The sequence below is a fragment of the Talpa occidentalis genome, unplaced genomic scaffold (genome assembly GCF_014898055.3).
Source record: "Talpa occidentalis isolate TD23 unplaced genomic scaffold, MPIMG_talOcc4v2.1 talOcc4.9, whole genome shotgun sequence".
In the NCBI taxonomy this organism is placed as follows: domain Eukaryota; kingdom Metazoa; phylum Chordata; class Mammalia; order Eulipotyphla; family Talpidae; genus Talpa; species Talpa occidentalis.
Genome location: NW_023605305.1, coordinates 52,100,066 through 52,119,993, shown reverse-complemented (window position 1 = coordinate 52,119,993; position 19,928 = coordinate 52,100,066). Strand labels below are relative to the sequence as shown.

Sequence of the window (19,928 nt, the reverse complement as noted above, 5' to 3'; positions counted from 1 at the left end):
AGTCTGCCTGTTCTGTTGCCCACTCTGTCTCTGGTGAATCCTCTCACCCTCTTCCCCCAATACTTCTGGCCTGTGCACCTGATCTTGTATGCATAAATAAATAATTAAATAAATAAATAAGAATTTACTCGATTGAGTACCTATCTTTGAGGAACATCAGGTTATTAATGTTTATGCAATAATATATAGGGTACTACATATTGTGCCCAAGAAACAAAATTAAATTCCCCATACTTTCTACTTACTGACTCATCTTCCATTTTCATGTTATTCTCATGTTAATCATGGTGGTGTTTGTGGAATGTATGTGCATATATGGATATATGCTGTATCTTTTTGTGTAAGATATGAGGAGTGGAGGTATTAGTATGGAAAAACGACAATTCTTAAGGATTAACTTTTTTGAGATTGTCCCTAGGTGAGTTGGAGCAAACCTATTTTTTTTTTTCTTTTTATAAAGGGAGTGATTTAGATCCTTATTTTTTGAAAGATTTATTTATTTATGTATACAAGAGCTAGGGTGCAGGCCAGAGGTGCAGGGGGTGACAGGATTCACCAGAGACAGAGCGGGGAGCAGAACAGGCAGATTGACTGAAAAACACTGCTGAGGGAAGCAGTGAGCAAGACAGGAGAGGTGTGTCACTCCCAGGCTGGGGATCGAACTCATGCCGCAGTGGCTAGCAATAGTTTAAAAGGACCTTGAAGATAAAGCGTTTTGAATAGAGAAGTGTGTAATATGAGTATGAGATATTGTAAAGTAGAAACAAAGTAGAAATAATCAGCACAGATTAAGTAGAGTTAATGAACATCTACAAGGAAATAGAAAGTCTCGCTGAAGACTGCAAATTCCTAATAATAAATTGACAATATTTTAATTTACAGAATGATAAATTGAATATCAATGTAGTAATTGACATGTAGCTTGTAGTAAATGGTGAAACAACAGAAATTATCATGTAGCAGTTTGTTTCCAGAAGCAGTTTTTTAATACCAGTTTCTCCAACCACAACAATATTTTATAGTGAATGGTAGGAAGGGTGCAGAGATTCAGAAATAAAAGGAAAAGTGTTTATGATTACTGGGAGAAAACTATTCAGGTTGTAATGACCTCAGAAACACATTTCTTACTCAAAGTTAGACAGTTATATAAACTTAGGAAAAAAAAAAACTCATAACATTATTAGAATGCTGATTGTCAAGAATTGTGATAAGTTGGATATTTTATTTTACTTGCTAGCTTAAAAGGTATAGTGCCATGATTTCAAGAATGTTAGGAATACATGAGACTCCTGGGTCAGATACAAAAGAGAGTTTCTTGCTCACATTATCAATAGTAGCTAGAGTACCAACTATTTTCTAGCACCTATTCTCTAAGTCCCAATTACCACAAGAAAACAAGAGAGCCAGGTTATATCTATACACAGAGTGTGTTTGCGTCCAGCTGGGGAATCTCAAGCTAAAAGGAACCTAATATTTATAATAAGCTTCTAGCAAACTAGCTAAAACTTTTCCCCAGAGAAAGACATTACCTTTATTTTATGGGCAGTAAATAAATCTTTCCTTTTATCAAGAGGGAGACATTATGTCTATATTCAAGGTTGTTCACTGTGCAAACATCCTTGAAAAGACAAATCCTAGAAGAAAATTGTCAGTCTCTATTGACAAGACATGCAGAAACATGAGAGGTCTCTAGAGAATTGTCTCAAAATACTAGAATTTGAGTAAGTGTCCATAGCTATTATAACCATTTTCCACTAATTGTTTTTATCTGCAGAACAACACTATGAGGAGGGAACTCTCATCATTCTCATTTTAATGAAGAAGAAAATGAGGCACAGAAAGGTAAGTAATTATCAATAGTATGGAACAATCTGAATCAAAAACCATATTCTTAACCCTACTCTGTCTTCCACAGTTTGTGTATGATAGATGTGTGCAATAAACAAAGAGTCAGGATATCCAGAAGTCCTAAATTGACAAATTATAAAATGTAAGACTTAAAATAGCAAGACAAATAATGCAAATTTGGATTATTAAACAGGAAAAGAGACATTTCAATAATACATTACCAAAAAGAAAATAGATGGAGACCAATTCAATTTCTGTTGTTTTCCTGTTTCCACTAAGGAGATAATAGGAGTTACTATATAAAGACGATGTAGTAGGGCACTGTATTTGTTATGACTTGGTCTTCGTGTGTTGTCACATTAAATCTTTAATCATTTGCACCTCATTTGTTCCTTAGAATGGCTTCAATATCCTCAGGTTTTGTTGTTGTTGTTGTTGCTATACAGTAAGTCCTCACTTAACATTGTAGGGAAGTTTTGGAAGCTGCAACCTAAGCTTAAGGACTATAATGAAAATAGGACTTCAAATAACATAATTTTGTTCAAAATTGACTGGGTATTGTTATTTTCTAATGAACATTTTAATGAAACTACATTGAATGAAATGATACATGCAAGGACAGGCTGTATTTTAAATATTTAACAAAAAGCATTGAGTTACTGATGGTACTAGCCAATTTCCTAGGTGCTGTCATATATATGGGGAATGAAATTCAAGTCATTTTAACTATTGAGCTTATATTTTAGTGGGGAAGATAAACATTAAGCAGATAACCAGACTTGGAATATATTTTCAAATGATAAAAATAATACAACAGGATAATGGAAAAGCAATGAATGCCTGATATTTTATTTTAAGATTTATTTAGTTATGCCTTTAAGAACTGGGGCACAGCCCTGAGGTGTGGGAAGTGAGAGGATTCACCAGAGACAGAGTGGGGAGCAGAACAGGCAGATTGGCTGAAGTACACTGCTGAGGGGAGCAACAGGCGAGACATGAGAGGTCTGCTGTGCCATGTGGGTAGCTCCCCAGCCAGGGCTCGAACTCATGCTGCAGAGTCTGCAGTAACTTGACAGTGCTGTGCTTAACCCCTTGAGCCACGAGGGAGGCCCCAAATGCCTCCTATTTTAAATTGGTTTTTCATGCAGTCTCTATGAGAAAGTGTTTTTGGGTAAAATGTCTTTCTAAAATACTTAACTGATGAATTGCTTTAAGTAATCTGAGGAAGAAAGACCTCTGTAGGTGGGCCACACAATTACTTATGCAGCATTAAGTTCATGTTTCATCTCTATTAGAAACAATGATAGGTATACAAAGAAATTATGTGAAAATTAGTAGTAAATATAGGAGATCATTGTTTAACTAGAAATAGTCATATTTTTCTATATAACTTTGCTTTGATTTAGATTTTTTTTTGTTCCAAGTCACAGATCCCGCTCATGTAGCTTTTGATTTTCCTTTTCATTGCACATAAGACCAGCCCCTATAGATCTTCATTTTGTGTGTGGTTAGAAATGAAAGTCTCCTTATATTTAATGTAGTCTATGTTATCTGAGAAATACTTCTTCCCAACTGCCATGTAAATCTTCAGGAAACTCCTTCACATTCATCAGTGATCTAGAATATAAAAATGGTACTCAGACTTGCATCTCTTGATGTGAATAACCCAGCTACTTTGTGGGATGAAATTTGAATTCACTTTCAGTTGAGTTCCCAAAGTAATTTTAGATGACAGAGAAAGACATCAGGTGCCCTCAAGGGCATGGTGGTAATAATTATAGAGAAGACCACATTGATTAAGAGACCTAAATAAGAGGGGGCCTAAATAAACAGGCTCGGAGTTTGACTGCTCATCCCTTGGGCCCAGCCACATTGTGAAGCAGCATGATTTATTATTTATATAATAAGCTGATCATTCCCTAACATGATTATTATACATTTATTTATTAATATTTTCATCTTAGGCCAGTGACTTCAACTTGTTTATTTATACTTTTCCATTTTCTAGCAATGCCTGGGAAAAGTAGATAATTAATGAATATTTACTGAATTATGTAATTCAGTAAACTATCAATATTCTATTATTTGACTGTTTTTATATATAATGTTCTCTATAATGTTCTCTTTTTCTCTATATTTTTATGACACAAAAATTAAAATTGTAAATTTTAACTATTTTCTTTGCTCAAATTGGTGAAAATTACAAAAATAAAAGGTAGGAAGAAAGAAGAGAGGGAGGGAGGAAGGGAGGAAGGAAGGGCAAAAAGAATAGCTTGGCCACAGAGATGCAAGCTTTAAAAAAAAATAAGAAAAAAAAAACAAAATCAAAATTAAATGACTGCTGGGACTTTGTAAAATTGGAAAATGTCATAAAGTGGAATTATGAAGTAATTGTTGAGAAAGAAGAGTGAGTAAATAGATAAACACCACCCCCTACCCCAGCCAGTATCATTGTATAGAATCACCTGCTTTTAACTATTTTTCTCCTGGGTTTCTTTTAAATTCTTTTTTTTTTTTAAAGATTTATTTATTTATACAAGAACTGGGGTATAGGCCAGCGGCACTGCAGGAGGGTGAGAGAATTCATCAGAGACAGAGCGGGGAGCAGAACAGGCAGACTGAAATACATTGCTGAGGGGAGCAGTGTGTGTCACAGTGCTGCACTCAACCGGCTGCACCATTTGGGAGGCCCGGTTTCTTATAAATTTTAAAATATCCTTTACTTTGTTGAACTGCGTATAAAGGAGACCAGTTATGGTATTTATTTTGGAACCAGAGGTGGTTTTGAATCCCCACTTACACATTTTTTAGCTGTGGAGTTTGGCAAATAATTTGCTTTAACCTTTTTAGCCTCAGATTTCATAGTATTAAAAGAAGGATAACAATAGCTAACTCAGAGTGTTGCTGTGAATATTAAATGTGATAAGTCATATAAAGCTGATTACTACCAAGTTAATTAAAAATAACTGCCATTTTTTATTGTTATAGGTAATGTTCTAGAAAGATACATGATGAAAATTCATTCTAGAATGAGTAAAATTGCTCTTTTCCATTGGTAAAAGACCTCAGGGCCTAGGGGTACAGTAGATTAGGGGACATTAACATGTGGAACCTCTGTCACCACTGTCCAACATTATTAACTGATTGTGTATTGGCATCAAATCCTGAGTTTAATCTATAAATTGTCAAATGTTGGTACAAAGAAAGAAATTAACATGTTGTGTGCACTTATTCTGTATTAGGCACCATTTAAGCTGCAATACAAGCATTATCTCATTTAATTTGCTTCTCATACTGATCCATTTGGCCTGTTTCTAAAGGAGGTAGATATAACTCACAATAACAAATTAACCTTCCCCAAATCATGCCTACAGTTATGGAGATTTGGAATTTGAAACCAGGACCATCTAGCTCAAAATTGCATTCCCTTTTTATTTTCACACACTTCCATGCCTGGAATTCACTGAATTTTGCTCTAATTCTGAAACATCTGTCTCAGGAATGAGAAATCAAGTGGAACTGATTGATGCTTAGAAAGTAGCAGAATGCATATGGTGAAATGCAGATGTGGTCTACAATCCCAATGTTTTTTACCCAAGTAAATGTATTTACTTTAACAACTTATTTTAGAAGTATATGTTTCTTTTCCTCTATAGAGGAGCACAAGAGATTAATTTTATTCTACAAGTCTACATATTATGCTTTCTACCGAGTATTACATAGTTGACTAGGAGTAATCCAGTCCTCGAAAGCAAGGGAATTTTTCCTTGTAGGGTTTAAAAAAAATGACTTATATACTCAAAACAATAGCCTCTCACACCCACACTTTTAAATTGATGCATAATTGATAGCTGATTGTGTGTAAAACTATTTGATACCACTTAAAGATATGATGATTTGTTATATATTAAGATATTTCACAGAATTCAAGCTTAGGAGTGAAACAAGACTTCAAGCAGAGGACTCAGTTAACATAGGGAAAGTACTCAGGAATCCACTATTTTATCTCTGCTTCTGTGATATTGTGAAATAGCTTTCTGTTTCTGTGTTCTTTGTGTGAAATATGACTGTATAAAATAGGTGTTTATGTTTCATTTTGGAACATATAAATCTCTGGCCACTACTTACTGTCTCTGAATCCTAATTCCAAATTACTAAAAAAGAGTCTAAATACTCCCACTGTAGATCAGGAATTTAGTCTTACCAACTGTATCCATGAGGCTGGGGTAACTTACAAACAAAGCATGTACGACTCATTCTGTGGGAAGGAGAATGTTCTCATCAAAAAGAGATAACTGTTTGTATGGAAAACCGGTATCTATCTTGTCTAATACATATGTGTATGTAAAATATTTTACTTAAATTTTCAGATGACTATCCATTCATAGGCACAGATTAAAGATCATAGCAAAGTACCTGTTCTAGATACTGAAATCAGTTCCTAGCCCTAGTAATTCGTGTGTGTGTGTGTATGCATGCATGCTAATGGTATCAGAATCATTTGCCTCATTTTGTAAAAGTAGAGTATGTTGCTTTAAACAGCAGCTGGAACATTTTCTGTATGTAAACAGAGTCAATTTATAGAAGTAAAGATAATTTTGGATAGACAAGGGAAAGGAGAGCAAGGAGTATGTCCAATGAGATATAATGTGTGTAATTATTCCAGCTTTAGAGGCAGAAGTGGGGGGGGGGTCAGTAAACAACAATACTCTAATGATATTTACACACAGCACAATTCCATAATGGTTTCATCTTGCCTTTGTCTTTGCTGTGGTCAGCACATAGCTGCCCTAGCAATGTGAAGTCAGAGGTTGAGATGTAGTGAAAGGGAGCCTGTAGTGTAGATGCCTCTCTATTAAGAATCAAGCAATGACATCTACACTTTTATGTATGCTTGCTGACAGACATTTATGATAATGACTTGCAAGTTTTGCTGACCCTGGTTTGACTTGATATGTTCACTTCTGATTCATCCATTCCCATTAGAGTGCTTGTTTATGGAAGCAAATATTATTGTTGAAGTGAATACTAAAATGTTTTTTTTTCCAAAAAATAAAGTCACAGCAAATGCTAGATTTTTTTTTCAATTGATAAACTTGTATTTTCTTACATAGTGATTCTATGAGCCATGAGCTCTAGATACAGTTACCAAATAGTAAATATTTCTCCTATAAAGCAACAAATTATGTTTATGATAGTATTGCTATTATTTCAGCAAAACTATTTTTTGGGGGATGGTTTAGATGTATTTATTTTTAAAATATTTATTTATGCATACAAGAACTGGGGTACATGCCAGAGGTGCAAGGGGTGAGAGGATTCACCAGAGACAAATTGGGGAGCAGACAGGCAGATTGACTGAAATACACTGCTGAGGGGATCAGCAGGTGAGACAGGAGAGGTCTACTGCACCATGTGGGTCACCTCCCTCGTCAGGGATTTAACTCATGCTCTAGTGGCTGCAGATAGCTTCATAGTGCTGAGACTTAATCCTTTGCACCACCAGGGAGCCATGGTTTAAATTTATTAATGCAATTAATTTCACACATCTATAGATTATCATTCAGAAATATTAAAAATACTTTAGAAAAAATATTAGATTTATATTTTTTCTTATTGCTAAGGAAATAAAGGTACAAAATATATTCAGTAAAAGATTGTAAAGAGTATTTATATAATGTATCTTGCTATTCATTGTATGTTATTATTCAGAACAATGTGATAGCTAAAGCATAGCTAAGCTTTCAATGTTAGCTCTATTTTTTCGTATAAAATGCTTAATTTATTTGCATAAGTTTTTCCAACTATAAAATGGCAAATGGATTTTGATGGGAACTTATGTTTAGCACACAGCTGACAAAAATTAAGAACTCAATATATTTTGTATTATTTATAGCATTAATAATGATTATAATGCTAATGCAAAATTCAAGATAGTGTTAAGTAATAATTAGTGATAAATTAGTAATACTGCCAGCAGTAAACCAAAGATGAAAGAGATGATGTATCTTAGAAATAGGTCAGTACTATTTTAGTAAGTATATTCATTTCTAGCTACATTACATTGCCCACTTTCCATCCTAAAATGAAATAATAATTTTGCTAATGCAATTCATATGACCAAAATATGGAATAAGAGAATTTACCTTTGTTAATAGAAATGCTGTTAGGTTGAATAAACAGACAAACAAGAATCACTTTTAGAGCATAGTACATTTATCCTAAAGATATTTAATGAAATTATTAAAAAGAGTGAGAATAGCAAGAAGTAAATTTGGGCTTATGTAAACCTGGAAGTGTCTGAAAAGGGAAGTAAAGTTTATATTGAAACTACACTCAAGAAAATGCAATTTTAAAATTGACTTTTACACATGGAAGAGATTTAAGAGTCATCTAAAAATTATGTTTAAAAATAATTGGAAGAAGAAAGTGGAGAGAAAAGAGAATTAATATTCTAAAGGAGGATGTAAATGAATTCTGATCTTTTTTTTCCTTGAAAGAGAAATAGGTAACAATATAAACTGGAAAATAACTCAGACCTTAGTGAAACAACAATAAGTGATTTACCTGATTAAGTGTTCAAAATAATGTTATAAAGACTACATAAAGTTGATCACTGAGGTCACAAGAACAATGCATGAAAAAAGTGAGAATCTCACCCCAGAGCCAGAAAGTAAACAGAAATCACTGAACTGAAATATGTAGTAATTGAAGTGAAATGTTCAATAGAAAGGGGTCAACTGACTATATGAAGTGGAAGAATGAATCAGTGAGCTTAAAGCCAGGAAAATGGAATTCATCCAATCAGAGAAACAAAAGAGAAAAAAGAATAAAATAGAATGATGATAGTTTAAAGGCAAATATTAACATATCCAAAGGAAAAATAGATATAATAAATAACAGTGTAAGGAATTCAATACCCCATTCTCTACAATGCATAGAGCAGCCACGAGGAAAATCCAAAAGGACACATTGGGCTTAAAAGACATATTAGACTAGATGGATCTGAGACATATTTATAAACACAGTTCACCTAACAGCAGTAGGATAAACATTCTTCTCAAACACATGGAACATATTACAGAATAAAGCATATGTTATGACACAGAACAAGTCTTAATAAATTTAAGAATATTTAGTCTCAAATGTTTTTCTGATAACATTGGAATGAAACCAGAAATTAATTATAATATAAAAACTGGGAAATTAACAAATAAGTTGAGATTAAAAAACATGCTACTGAACAATAGGTCAAAGAAGGAATCAAAAGAAATAAAAAAAAAAAAAACTTACAATAAATAAAATGGAAATACAGCATACCAAAACTTAAGTTATACAGAAAAAAAAAAGTTCTAAAAGGGAACTTCATAGTAATAAATTCTACACTAAGAAAAAGGAAATATTTTAAACATGTTCAGAGTGGAGAGAAATGGAATGGCACCTGAAAGGATAGTAGTGGGAATAAAAGAAACTAAGAGCTATATATTTTTTGAGAATCAATATTGCAAAATTTTGGTTAGACTTAATACATATACACCCACACAGAACTCAAAATGTGTCAATTGTATGGTGAAGGTTGGAGTTTGAATTATGGTGGTGAACACAATGCACTATTATAGATATTGATAGAGAATGATGCACAGGTGAAACTTATATACTGTTATAAACTAACTACTATACCATAGTAGTACATCAGATCATAAGAGAAAACTGGAAAAATTATATGCTAAAATTTTTGGACAACTGGAAAGAAATGGACACATTCATAGAAATGGTTGAATAAGCCAATGACTAGTATGACAAATTAATCAGCAATTAAAATCCTCCCAAGAAACAAAAACTCAGAAGCAGATGACCTCATTGGTAAATTCTACCAAACCTTTAAAAATTAATAGCAATGCTCAATTCATTCCAAAAAGTAAGTGATGAGTGGACACTTACAAATCCATTTTATAAAGTTGGTATTACCCTTGTCCTGAAACTGGTAAGGACACAACAGGAAACAAAAGTACCTATCAATATCTCTGATAAACATAGATGAAAAAAAAATCCTCAATAAAGTATTGGCAAACCAAATTAAGCACTAAAAGTAACACACACCATGTGATCCCACACACAATCAAGTGGTATTTATTACAGAAATGCAAGGATAGTTCAACCTATGTAACTCATTTAGTGTGATAACCAAATTAGCAAAATAAAGTATTAAAAGTCATTTCATTTGACAAAATTCGATACCCATTTATAATAAAGACTCTCAACAAAGTGCATATAAAGGTCATAAATAGGCCATGGTTAATATCATATTCATTTGTGAGCAGATGAGGAATAAGACAAGGGTCCTACTTTTGTCACTTTTATTCAACAAAATGGTGGACATCACAGCTAGAGTAATTAGGCATGAGAAATAAATAAAAGGAAGTGCCTCCCTGGTGGCACAGTGCATTCAAGCTATCTCCAGCCACTGTAGCATGAGTGTGATCACCGCTGGCCAGTGAGCAACCCACATGGTACAGCAGAACTCTCCTGCCTTGCCCACTGCTTCCCTCAGCAGTGTATTTCAGTAGATCTGCCGATTCTGCTCCCATCTCTCTGGTGCATCCTTTAACCACCCGCACCTCTGGCTTACATCCCAGTTCTTATATGCATAAATAAATAAATCTTTAAAAAAAAAGAAAGAAAGAAAAGGCATCCAAGTTAGAAGGAATAAGTAAAATTGTCACTATGCACAAGTGACATGGTATTATATATTTATATATAATCCTAAAGATTCCACAAAAGGACTTTTAGAACTTATCAACAAACTGAACAAATTTGAAGGATATAAAATGAACACATACAAATCCATGGTGTTCTATACCCAAATAAACTATCAGAGAAATTAAAGAAACAGCCCATTTACAACTACATAAATAAAAATAAATTAAGGAGGTAAAATAATTTGATGAAAAAAATTAAAAATACTCAAATAAATGGAAAGATCCAAAACATTTTGTTCTTGTGAATTGTAGAATTAATACTGTCAAAATGACCATATTCCCCAAAGCCACTTATAGATATATGTAATTCCTATCAAAATTACAATGACATTTTCCACAGAACAAACAATCTTACAATTGTGTAAAATCAGAAAAATTTGAATATCCAAGGAAGTCTTGGAACCAAGATTGAGGTGTCACATTTCCTGACTACAAACTATATTGAAAAGCTGTAGTAGTACTGTATTGGTATGTAAAATTTTGCAAAAATCAATGGAGTAGAACAGAGTCAGCAATAAACGCTTGCATATATGGTCTATTAATTTATGACAAAGGTGGACCTCCCTGGTGGCTCAAGTGGTTAAGATGTAACCTAAGAAGCTATCCACAGCCACTGCGGCACAAGTTCAATCCTCAGCCAGGGAGCAACCCACATGGCACAGCAGACCTCTCCTGACTCGCCCGCTGCTCCCCTCAGCAGTGTATTTCAGTCAGCCTATCTGTTCTGTTCCCCACTCTGTTTCTGGTGAATCCTCTCACCTCCACATCTCTAGCCTATACCCCAATTCCTGTGTGCATAAATAAATAAATCTTTCAAAAAATTTATGACAAAGGAACTAGTAATATACAATGGAGAAAGAATAATCTCTTTAATAAATGGTGTTGGGAAAACTGGGGTACCACATACCGAAGAATGAAACTAGAGTCCTATATTACACATACACAGAATAAACTCAAAATGTGTTGAAACCTTTGACATAAGACCTGAAACCATAAAACTTAAAAGAAAACATAGGGGATTTGGTCCTTAACATCAGTTTTAACAATTCTTTTTTGTTTATTTGATATTAAAAACAAAGACAAAGATGCAAAAATACATTAAGTGGGACTACATCATAGAAAGAGTGGGTTTTAGGGATACACAGGCAAATACTGAAGACATTGTATGAATATTCACTTATCAAAAACTATCCTTTTCATATGTAAGTAAAGGTGTCAATACATTCTTTTTAACTTAAAACAGATTGAATTGGGCTTTTCTTACTTGTAACTAGGAATGCTGACTAATATAACTCTTCACCTAGGTCCGCATCCTGAAGTTGAATTTCAGAAATCCCTTTTTGTCATCTCTTCCCCAGTCTTTTCCATGTAGTTTGTTATGCAGTCACATAGGGATCTAAAATTAACTATTTTCGGGCCTCCCCGGTGGTGCATCGGTTGAGCACTGGGCTGCGAAGCTCTGCAGCACAGGTTCGATCCCGGACCTGGGGGGAGGGTCCCACATGGCGCGCAGACCTCTCCTGTGGCGCCCGCTGCTCCCCTCAGCAGTGTATTTCATCAGTCTGCCTGTTCTGCTTTCCTCTCTGGCTCTGGTGAATTCTCTCACCCTCCCGTGCTTCTGACTGTATCCAGTGCTTTTATAAATAAATAAATCTTAAAAAAAAATAAATTAATTAACTATTTTCCCCTTGCTTTATTTTTCTTTCTTTTTTTTTTTTGGAAATAGTTTTAATTTAAGAGAAAAAAACATAGAGATACTACTAAAGAAAATAATCCAGCAGTGTTCAGTATATATGGACATGGCAATGGCTTTATTATTTCCAATGCATAGGGCATACTTTTAGACATTTTATAGTCACCATTACTTTATTTAAGAAGTAGGTTAATGTTACAGGGTTTGTATTAATGAAATAGTTCTGATCATTATACAAGAAAGAATTTGAAACTCACAGATTAAATAACACAGCAAGTTTACTTATCTTGTAAGTCACAAAGTCAAGATTCAAACCAGGTCAGTCTGATTCCAAAGTCAATGATATTTCCACTAGGCTGAGTCTCTGATGGGGAAAGTTATAATAGCCTAGAAATGGTAGCATGTTATGAAGACTATTTAACATTGTACAGATATTAAAAGTACCGTGCTTTAAAAATAAAGTATTATCTTCACAGAAATAAGATTTAACTAAGATTTAGAAAAAGACAGTTTCCCCCTTTTGCTTACATTGAGTATCAAATAGAGACATGGCTATGGATATGTTGTAAAGGATTTCTCATTAAAGGATTATTCATCATATCTATATCTGCATAGCAATTTTAGGTGAACTATATGCCATATAGAGACTATATACCATATAGAGACTATCCTCACAATGCAGAACAAGGTCATTTAATACTTACTAAATAGAAGTTTGTCTGTGCTAGAAGCTTTCCATTGAGTATTCCCATTTCAACAAAACAAAAATATCTCCATTCTATATTTGTGTAATATTGAGTATGATAAATACAAATAAGAATAAAGATAGGTGTTTATATTCTAGCTGTGACTCTTGCAAAGAAAGCATATCAATCACATACAATTAAGCTGTCAGTCCCTAATTTAGAAAGAACTATTCCACTCTAAACCAGCAAATGTAAATATCAAAATAAATGAAGTTTTGGAAAACAAAACACAATGCAAATGCCCTCTATTTCTGTTGTCACTCTGAAATTAGGGTTACTGCTCTCTATATTTATTTTGTGTATGTGTAACAAGTAGGTATTTTATTGGCTATAAGAGCCAACATATTTCAAGAAAAAAAATTTTTACACTGAATCTAAGCTATAATTATGTATCTACCTATAAAGTTTTATGACTTACCCTCTGTGCTGCTCCCCAACCTGGTGCAAATATAAAATTGACCCTTCATGGAAAATTTATAGTTAGTTCCGGTCAAGTCCTTGAGCTGTCTTCTATTACATAGTAGTGAACTAAGCAAATGAAAGGCACATGTACATGTATAAAATTTGACATCGTACTTGTTGGACTCCTCAGATTTATGGCACAACTTTCATTGGCTTAACTAAATTCAGTTTTGAGCTCTGAGATAAAGCATTTGCTCTTCATAAAGTGAGTCATTAGCTTACACATCACTATTTCTGTCAACCCTATCAAAAATGACATTGACAGTAAGAAATTATATTAAAGATTCTCTCAAAAATAACCAATGTAAAGTAGGAGAATGTTGGAAATGTTTTTTCCCCCACCATATTGTTTGTGTATTTGTTTATTTTTGGGCAGTTGTCAGTAAGGAATAGAGGAAAGACAAATGTTCATTCTTCTGAAAGAGGAAGATAATACAGTCTTGCTTATTATGTTGCAATCTATTATATAGATAGAGGCGATGTAGAAATACACAGACATCACCACGCTATTACAATTTTTTTAAATTAAATAAATATGTGTTCATAGGTACTTGTAAAATGTTAGTGAAAATTACTGCATCTCTGTATTGCATTTGGCTGGTTGGAAAAGTAGAAGGACTAAAGGCAAGTGAAAGATAGTTTATGGAAGTCTAAGGGCCACCATTTATTGAAAACAGAATAGCCAAAACACTGAATGATGTTGATGGAGAAGGGAAGTTTAAGTAGAACTTGAAGGACAAAATGGAAGACTTTGTGACAGCTGTAAGAAATCATTAAGTCCTATTCCTTTTCATAACTCTAAAGAGAAGGAAAGGTCTGGAAATTCGATGATAATGATGACATGATTGATATTAGGTCAAATTAAATCTTGTACATGACTTTTCAATATTTGAGAATTGAATACTGAGTATATCTGGGTGCTACACTCAATTTCCCTCCAAATCAATGGTACCAAGAAGAGATTGAGTTTATCCTCCATGTTTTAAAAACATGCTGACACTGCAGGGGAACATAAAAGAAGGACCATGAGCCCAGTAGTATCAAGTTGGTTTCATCTTGTGAGTGTCTGTTTTTTCCCTAAATTGTTAAATCTTAATCACCAAGACAAAGACCTTGCCAGTCTTCAGAAGATTTATTTCAACTGGCTAATCCCAAATAAGAAAAGAAAAACAAACAAACAAACAAACAATGGTTTTTTTAACCCTCTACCATTACCTGATTGATGTGATAGAAGAAAATATCCTATAGTTACTATATGACATTTTCTAGGACAGCATTTTTATGAGAAACATTCAGCTGGTAGGCTTATAAAAAGTACTGATGAGAGAAATCTGTGCATGGCATAAAGACATGTGTCTTCATAAATCTGTAAGTATAAGTATCTTTGAATAGTAATCAAGTCAGCAGTGTACATTCAAAATGAGCGTAGAAATAAGATCTTGCATTCATATCTCTAAATCTAAGTTTGATCAGTCTTATAATACAGCTATGTAGGCATTAATTTTTTTAGAAGTTTAGGGCCTCCCTAATGGCGTAGGGGTTAAGTCTTAGCACGATCTGTGCTAAGGAGGCCTGAGTAGATCCCCAACCAGGGAGCTAACCTACATAAGGCACAGCAGATCTCTCCTGTCTCACCTGCTGCTCCCATTAGCAGTGTATTTCAATAAATCCACCTGTCTGCTCCCCACTCTGTCTCTGGTAAATCCTTTCCCAAATCTCTGACCTATACCCCAGTTCTTCTACAGAAAAAAAAAAAAAAATTAAAAAGAAAATTTTAGAAATTTGCCTTCACAAGTACAAACACTTATTTTAGTATTTTATTGAGGAGACACTTCCTGAGTGTCTATTATATATTTTTTTAAAGATTTATTTATTTATTTATACAGGCACTGGGTATAGTCAGAAGCGCAGGAGGGTGAGAGAATTCACCAGAGCCAGAGCGGGGAACAGAACAGGCCGACTGACGAATTACACTGCTGAGGGGAGCAGCAGGCACAACAGGAGAGGTCTGTCGCACCATGTGGGACCCTCGCCGGTGGGGTGGCCAGGGATCAAACCAGCACTGCAGAGGCTGCAGGCAGCTTCTCAGCCCAGTGCTCAAATGCTGTGCCACCACAGGAGGCCCTATTATATTTTAAATGTCGTATCTATGCTAACTAAAAATTTAGTAGCACTGAAGGAGAAATACAATATGTATTCAAGTCATTATAGAAAAAAGGAATTTCATCTTTAGTGTCATAAGTTTAGTTCTGTGATTTTTTAAACAGATTCAAAAATTCAGGAGGTCATGAGCAAGGCCAAACATGCATACTTTTAAAAACCTTAACTTCTCTGCCTGCTCTTAAAATATAGGCATTCCTCTGAATTCTTAACTAGGCCTCCTTTCTTCTCACTGTAAAAGTTGTCTTTTACATTCATGTTTAGAGTTGTAAGAACGGACATATAAATGTTCTGAGAAACAGTGTATAAATAATGATAGGGCTTACGGCTACCTAGAGAGTCCATTCAAATTCAATTTCAAAATAGTCCACATTTCAGTTTATAAAAGAGATTTTTTATCCAAACAAAATAAGCAGTTGACCATACATGACCAATACTTCAATAGTGCCTATTTTATAGACTCTTTAGATATCTCATTCCCTCCACACTGATTTGATTGGTGTCTATATTTTCTAATAATATTATAATTATTATTATTATCATTAGAAATATTATTCACATAATATTATCATGCTAATTAGTCAACACTCAGTTATTGGCACTTATTATCTATTAAGTTCCATACATACATTGAACATAAGAAAGATCAAGATTGATAAGATTTCTGTATTTATGGAGTTTGAGACCTAATGATGTCAGATAATAAATAAATAAAAAAGTAGTTAAATAAATCATTGCAAATCAAAATATTTATTATGAAGAGAATGAAGGTAATGAAATAGAAGAGTAAAATAAAGATGACAATTAGGAAATTTGGTAAAAATAAAACAGACTGAGATAAAATATATATGAAAAGTAGCTATGTGAATACTTAGGGATTAAGATTTAGTCAAACTTTCGAGTCACAGAAATCTGTGATAGGAGAAAGAGATTGGTTATTTTGAAAACTATGTGGAAAACTGAAGTTTTAAAAATGTAGTGAATGAGAAGGAAAATGGAATAACTTGGAGGTGTCAGGTGTTATATTGTCCAAGATATACTAGAAAGCCAATGAATGTATAACCACTATTCCATGCTCTGTGGGAACTCCTTCTTTGCCTTCTGATAATAGCTTGGTTCTCTAGAGTTGAAACAAAACCTTATTTTCAGATATTAAAAACTTGCAATAATAAAAAACTCCATTCTTACACCCAATTGATTGCTCTTTTCATCTCATTCCCAGGAGAAATTAGGCTGTTTGCAGCTATTTGAGATGCTGCAGTGAAAAGCAGAGTATGATAAGCAAAATACTAAGATGGGACTTCAATATTCCAGTCCCTGGTTGTTCACCAAACATTAATCTAGATGCTGTTATGAGACAATTTACAAATATAATTCAAGTCTAAACTCAGTAAATTTTATGATAGGGAGATTATCCATGTGGGTCTGACTTAATTACAGGAGACTTTTAAAATTTTCTGTGTCTGGTTGCAGAACAGAAAATTAGAGATTTGAAGCATAAGGGGCATCCAGTGTGCCATTGATGGATGGAAGACAGAAAAGGGTGAATAAAAGAACTTGAGATTTACCTCTAGGATTAAGAGCAACACCAATCATCAACTAGCAAGGAAACAGGAGTGGCAGTCCTACAACAGAAAGAAAATGAATTCTTGAAACAAGAATTAACTGGGCCAATAATTCTGTCTCACTAACTCCCTTATTTCAGACGTTTGATACCCTAACCAAAGAACAAAGCCATTTATTGTCAGACTTTTGACCCACAATACTGTAAGCTAATAAATAGGTGTTACCTTAAGCTGTTACATTTTTAGTAAATTGTTATATATCAAAAGAAAATAGGGACAATGGTTTTCATCTCCTTGTTTTTTTTTTTTTTTCTATATGCCTCCTCAGGCTCCTCTAGGTACTAGGCTACAAATTAAGGTGTTTAGGAAAGTTGATAGGAAAGATGAGGTCTTTATAAAATGACCCTAATAGAGTTGCCTTTCCAGCCTCATCAGAAACCAGATTATTATTTTATTGCTATATGGTGATGAAACATCCTGACTTCTGACTGACTTAGATAAGAAATAGGCATCATACTCTATGATGAATATTACAGACTCCAAAAGTTATATGCCACTTTTTCCCAGGAATTTTATTTTTTTTTTATTCTCAGTTGCATAATGGATATAATAAAATAAAGGCTGTTTTTGTTTCTCAGAATCACTTTAAATTTCTGTGAGTGATTTGGGTCCCCCTCATATTACCAGAAAATAGGGCATAACCCACCCTTTGTCATGAAAAAAAGGAGAAAAAGATCAGGATTTATTCTACATTCATATGAATTTCTGTTAACCTCTAGCTTTCTTAACCATAGGCTGTAGTTATGTGACAAATGGAAATATTCTAAAGATCAATTGAGTAACTCTTACTATCTCACAGGGACATTGCTAGACAACCTCTATAGATTGTTGGGATATTTGCCACCTATTGTTCTTAGATTTGGAGATTCAGTTGTGAGTTGACTAAATTTGTCATTTAAAATCCCATTACAACTTATTTTTCCTGAGAAAGTAATATGATCTAATTTATATTTTCTAAGCATCACTCTACCCAGTGGAAAATAAGTTGCAGGAAGTTAAAACTAAATGTGCAACACAAGTTACATGACCCAATGGGTAATTTAGACTTTGCTATTTAATGAGTGATCCATGGTCTAGTAGAATTAATATCACCTGGGGATTTATAAGAAGTAAATCTCTGAAAAGCAGAGCATTTTAACCAAAAACCCAGGTAATTTATATGCTTCTGAGAAATTGTGAAGGAGTTGTCTAGGTGAAACATAATGGAAACTTTAGCTAGGGTGATGGGTGTAGAAGGGAACAGATAAACAATAAATATTTCTAAGGTAGAATTTTCCGGGGACTTAAATATGAGGAATGAAGAAAAAGGAGGAAATCAAGAATGATGACCTTAGCTTCTAGCTTGAGAAACATAATAGTTTATTACATTTGGGAGAGACAAAAATGCTTGGTATTAAGGAAGGACAAGGGTTTCCATTTAGTCACCTCAAGTAAAAATTGTTAAGAAAATGTCTTAATTGTCATACTTGACTCATGCCAACATCCTATTGCTATCATTCCATTTACCTTTCTGTTCCATTCTAACTTCATTGAGTTAAGAATGATAATTAATCTGACAAAACAATCCTGAGTATACTATTTCTATGGCTTACCTATATTTAAAAAAAAATGTTACAAGGTCACTTCCACCAGAAGTTTCATTTTATTTTTTAGATTTTTTTCCAAATCTATTCTGATAGTCATAATTTAATTAATGATCTTTCCTCTGTTGCTTCTATATTCTGTGAGGTAAAATTATTGTGCTAAGATAAAACTGTTTAAGATACTCATTTTATAGAGTATTAGAATTTAAAAAAAAATAAAATGCTTATTCAGAAAAAGGAAAGAAAAAACAAACATATACTTAAGTATCACTTCTGTGACTAACATAATCTTCATTTTCTTTTGTCAGGCTTACAAAATCAATGACAAGAATACAAAATCAGTCCTCCTTCTGAAAGGGTTAGTAGGTTATTTGTGAATATCCATTGGTAGATCTTGGTAATCTTCTCTAATTAAACTATATCACACTGTACATCTTTTAAATTGTTATATGTTTTCTGGTTTCCTGGTCAACAAAAAAGAGATACTGATCTACACCTAAAGAACTAAAGAACACAATGCATTACCATTGCTGGGGAATGTCATTGGTAATAAATCCCAAGGCAGCATGAGATTTTATGATTTCCTTGGTGGCTATGGGAAAATTAAAAAAGTGATACTCTAAGGTGGACTACAGGAAGGTTACGGGATGCTATCTAAAGCTCCTTTTGAGGTGCACTATTTTATTAATAATCCCATGCATTTAATGAGTTTTCTTCTGTGGGGTTTGTTTCTTGTTTTGAACTAATTTAAGAAAACATTGGAAAAACTGACACAAATAACATGGCTAGTCACTTAAAAAATTAAAAGCATTCAAAAATAAAAATACAATTTTTAAGCCTAGTGCTAAATATTATAATAACTTACATTTATAGGGACTTTTTATATTAAAATTTATAGATGAATAAACAAAGATTTGGAGAAACTAAATTACTTGCCCAAGGTCATTACATTTAATGAGGAACAAAGCTGAAATTTAAACTCAGGAGTGTTTCCTGAGCTGTATTCTTCACCTAATGCTATAACTGATTCAGCTGGATAATGCAAGAAACAC

The 19,928-nt window shown here is 33.6% G+C and overlaps 1 long non-coding RNA gene across 1 annotated transcript; it reads left to right on the top strand.

The window, feature by feature from the left end:
- The first annotated feature begins 1,652 nt into the window (after positions 1-1,652).
- On the top strand, positions 1,653-19,428 carry LOC129145110 (uncharacterized). The gene is made up of 3 exons (XR_008550191.1): positions 1,653-1,685; positions 1,775-1,842; positions 19,185-19,428. It is a non-coding gene; the product is annotated as an uncharacterized LOC129145110 (long non-coding RNA).
- The last annotated feature ends 500 nt before the right edge of the window (positions 19,429-19,928 follow it).